This window comes from Vombatus ursinus, unplaced genomic scaffold (genome assembly GCF_900497805.2).
Source record: "Vombatus ursinus unplaced genomic scaffold, bare-nosed wombat genome assembly UNPS02004457.1, whole genome shotgun sequence".
In the NCBI taxonomy this organism is placed as follows: Eukaryota; Metazoa; Chordata; class Mammalia; order Diprotodontia; family Vombatidae; genus Vombatus; species Vombatus ursinus.
In genome coordinates this window covers 126,122-131,352 of record NW_020944235.1, presented here as the reverse complement: position 1 = coordinate 131,352, position 5,231 = coordinate 126,122, and positions in this window count along the sequence as shown.

The following is a 5,231-nucleotide window of genomic DNA, read 5'->3' as shown; positions in this document are numbered from 1 at the left end:
TTTGGACCTCAACTACCAGGATACCAGTCTGAATCAGAACCAGTCCATGACACGAGGCTTTCTAGTTTCAAGGCCAGTTCTCTACCACATGAAACATACTCTAAATCACTGGTGTCCAACTCAAATAAGAGACAGATCCCTGTGGACCACATATTGACTTACAAAAGCACAAATTAACTATCTATATTGTATTGTATTTTTATTTATTTTGTTAAACATTTCCCAATTACTTTTTTTAAATTTTATTTGTTTTTAGTTTTCAACATTCACTCCTATAAGATTTTGAGTTCTAAATTTTCTTCTCTCCCTCCCTCTGCTCCCTCTTCCCCAAAATGGCTTGCGATCTTCCCAATTACTCTTGAATCTTGGTCTGGCCACACTTGGGAGTTTTGTAGGCCCTGTCCTCTAAATCACTAAAAGTAAAGGAAACACAAATTTTAAAACTCTGTGGTTCTACCTCACACCATGTAAATTGACAAAGGTGACAAAAAAAAGAATAAAAGTATATGTTTGAAGGACAGTGGGAAAACAGGCACATTTATATGATCTTGGTGAAGTTGTGGAGTTCAATCATGTTGGTTATCAGTTTGGAATTATGCAAAAAAATGTGATTAGACTACTCGTTTGCTTTGATCCAAGAAAGCACTTGTGGGCATCTACCCCAAGAAAGTCAAACATAGATACAGAGGTTGAATATATATTGCGATATTCATAGCAACACTCTTTGTGGTAGGAAATATCTGAAAATAGAATGGGTGTTTGCCGAATGACTACTAGATTCATGAAAAAATAATGATGTAGGTATAGCACCTCCTCTGAACTACCTCCTCAACTTACAGTTTTACAGGTTGGGTCTCCGGTTCGAGGATACCCTGTGGATCTGGGTTCCTACCACTTTAGCTTAAAAACCACAACTGGTAGACACAATGAGCTCTCAGCCGAGGTATTTACTAACGTAGCATACTAATAATAGCCCTGCCCCCAAAGCTGGAATGTACTCGCCCACAAATACACACAGTATCCATGTGATAAGTGGGCACAAACTTAGAACACAAAAGTTATGAAGTACACATGTAGGGAACGCATGTGGCTAAAGCAATTCACTTCTCTAGTACTTGCAGGGCCTAGATATCCTTATCCTTCTCATAGAGTTCCCCACAGGGCACAGCTGGGTTCCCTGAGTCTACTCTCCTCCATAGCTCTGTTGTTAATTGCCAGGGACAGGAATTTCTTGAGTTCGTATCCAGGTATCTTCTTTACTGATAGAAGTCCCTGCCTGAATATTGACTCTCTGTGTCCACATCTGTCTGGAGAAAATGTCTTTGCTCCCCACTGGATACTGATGTCTTCTACTGCTTAAGCAACTCTGCTTCAATGCAATATGGTCAATGATGTGGGGAAGGATGGAGAAAAATCCTCTCCTGCCCTACAAGGACGATTCCTTCTCATGGTACAAGTTCTCCTTCCAGGGCTAACTTCAGCCTGTACTGACTCCTCAGCTGGTAAACTCAGTTTTTTAAGGGCCCCATCTAGGGCATGGCCATTTTCTACCACCCAATGTCAAGTTACCTTCATACTTGGTAAATATTTCATAAATGTACGGCACTGGGATAAACATGGCTTCACACTTAGTTTAACACCCCATTATCTGTGAAAGTATCCTATTGACTTAACAGCTGGTCATACTGTGATTATATCAACTGAACTCAGGGAAGGGGATATTCCCTGCTGCCTTACGTATGAATGTAGTGGAAAGGAATATGAGGAATTCAGAGAAACGTGGAAAAATTTTGTGTAAAACAATATAGAGCAAAAAAAGCAGAACAAAGAGAATAATCTCAACAATGATAGCAAAAATGCAAATGAAAAGATTACAAGGCAGATGAACTCTGAGAAATCAGAAAAACAGAAAATCCCAGAAAACAGATAATAAAACTGCTAACCAGAATGTTTTATATATTGTCAAATGTTGTTACTTTATCAGATGTTTTTACTTTAAGTGTCTTTCTTTGTCACAAGAGAGAATTCAGTGGGGGGAGGGGAGGAGTCAAATGACCAAGATCTAAAACTGCAAGGCATCAAAAGTACATTTTTTTTTAGAAGTATCTAAAACGTAAAGACTTATGGAGAATGAAAATGAGAGACTGGAAAAACATTCACTGTGCATCAGGGGATTCCATAAAAGGAATTATATTCATTGCATCAGAAAAGATGAAAATAAAAATTCACAATGTCAGAAGAGATAAACAGGGAAACAACATCATGCTTAAAGGCACTGTAAACATTGAAACAATATGTCATTAAGGATAATGAGCCAATGTGGTTGTGCTGGAAGAATGAACATCCGTGGAGAAACACTATCAGTGCAGGTCAGCACCTCCATGACAGTTTATAGTCTTGAAGTTGAATAGAACATCGAGATTTATTTGCCCAGGATTGCATAGCCAATATGTATCAGATGTTGGACCCCCTGGCTCCAAAGACAGCTCTCTATCCAAAAAGCTACACTGTTTCACATTATTAGCATTATTAAACCTAGACATACGTGAATGGCATAACATCTAAATTCATAAAGAAAAAGCTAAATGAATCACAAAAAGATGTAAATAGCAGAATAATTATAAAAGTCTCTAATGTTCCTTTCTCAGAGATAAATAATCTCAAAAAGATGTGCAAAAATTCAAACATAAAATTGAACAGATTGTTGGAAAAGTTAGAGATATGAACCACATTTCTTTTGAATAGAAACATTAAAGAATATACAGTTGATTCGCATCATTCACAGTAGTTAAGTTCTATAAAGTCACCAGGAACAATGAATTAGCAAATACTAAACCATTCGTCCTAGGAGAAATACACAATAAGATTCTTGCAAGCATATGATCACATTTACTTTAGCACTTTCCACAGTGGCCTCATGTGGAGACAGTGAATTTCTTCCTCCTTTTTCTGGACTTACCTATTATTGATTCATTAACAAAACTCATACCACCATCAGTGCTATAACTCATGCCTGAATGAAGCTTATCTAACACAAGTATTTTCTCCATAAGGCACATCACAGCCTTCTTGCACTTAGGAACACTGGACAGCACTTCAGCACTATACTTTGGGGCCATTTTTAAACAGTGAAATCACCAACAAATAGTACAAATTTTTTTAATGGCACTAAATAAGTTGCATAAAGGATATTTGTTTACAGTATAAAAGCTGAACCATGAAGCATCACCTTGTTGACCTCAGCTGGGAAGGTGTGCTTTGGGCAATTCAAATTTTTGATCACTCTGCATATGTCCATCAATGACCACAAAAGTGCCAAGTTTATTGATTTTGGGGTTACAAATAAATCTTAGTGATTAAGCAAATTTGCAAATATGGAATCCAGGAATAAGAAGGAACTGCCGCATATATTTCTTAGCATCACATAATACTGTTACAAAAATACACTTTATGCTAGGCACAGGGAAATTATAAATAAATGTAAAGAAAGGGAGAACTACTAAACATCTTTCAGGCCATAATTCATTAAAAATTATGATTACCACAAGAAACACCTGCATGAGATGCCACTCTCAATAGAGGATAATTATATCCTACATGAATAGGCTCAAGAAGGAAGGATATAGGAGATGACAAGTGTCAGGCAAGTCAAACTTTGACCACCATTTCCTCTCAGTCCCTGATGGACACAGCTCAGGACCCTGAATCCAAAAGCCTTGTGAATAGCAGAATCCTTCAAACCAGCAGATCCTCTTCCAGCCTAGCCTCCACAGCCATTATTGAGAAGAGGAATCTTTGTAGAAAAGGGGCCCACTTTCCTCATCATCACCAGCAACAATTACTGACCAACTGTCATCAATAAGCAGATAAGAATAGCATAGCAACAACCCCCAGACCAGCATTCCTTCTTCCAGCCCAGCCCTCACGGCCATCACGTAAGGAAGTAACTTCTGTGGAGAAAAGGTCAGCCATTTTCACCAAGTGCAAACCAACTGACACCCACAGGTCAGGCAACCCAGCCTGGTTGAAGCAGCCATGCACCCTGAGGGAGAAAGAGGAGGCAGCATGTGCTAGGCAAGCCAAACCACCACCATCTTGACCACCATCTCCCCTCAGACCTTAATAGACACAGCTCAGGACACTGAACCCAGGAACCTTGGGATTAGTGACATTAAATAATGATAGTAAAGAAAATGTATTGACATCTGCTTTGTAGTTGCACCCTAAGACATTAAGATTTTTCCATCTGACTTGTAGTTGAAGCCTTCCATATGTGTTGTCTTCTCCATCAGAATGTGAGCTCTTTGAGAGCGGGGATTGTCTTAGTTGTGATCTGGATCCGTAGAGTTTAGCACAGTGCTTTGCACGAAATGAACACCTAACAAATGTTTTATTCATTCATGTACACAGCTAGTTAGTGCCCTTCCCCCTCCAAATCACTTTGCAAATACTTCGTACATACCTCTATATCTATATCTTGTTTCCCTCACCTAGACTGTAAGCTCCTTGAAAGCCAGGGACCATTTACAATTTTATCTTTGTATCCACAGCAACTAGTACATAGTAGGTGAAAAATGAAATTTTGCTGGTCTCTTAAAACAAACATGAACAAAATTTTAAAAAGTGGAGAATAATAAACTGAGCATGCAACGAAGAAAAATGTAGATTAAACAACAAATTAATAATCCAAAATGACTAGAATTCTTGAAATTAGAGAAGTGGAGCAATGCAAAGCATAAAGAATAGAAAAACAATCAGCAAAACCAAGAGTTCAGTTTCTTAAACTAACAAAATTGACAAAAATTCTAGCTAACCTGATAAAATAAATATAAGGTGAATTTGAATTTATATTTATTATCTATAATGAGGTGAAATTATAATGGAAAGAATAAAAAGAATGATCAGGACACACTGCAGTTGTGTGTTAGCAAAACCAAGAATTGAAAGGAAAGTGATATTGACCTACAGGCATAATAAATACCTAGACTAATGAAACAATGAATAGAGACCTTAACCTGTTCTCAAATAGTGAAAATGAAGAAGTAATAAAGCAACTACCAAGAGGATAAAACAACTTCGTTCCAGACAGACTTAAAGATGAATCCTATAGAGAGTTTAAAGATCAAGTGATACCCATACTAGAGTAGATAACTCAAAAAAAAAAAAGTCTGCATACATCCCAGACTATTTTAGCATCACTTGCTGTGATAATGAAGAGTTGGAAACAACGT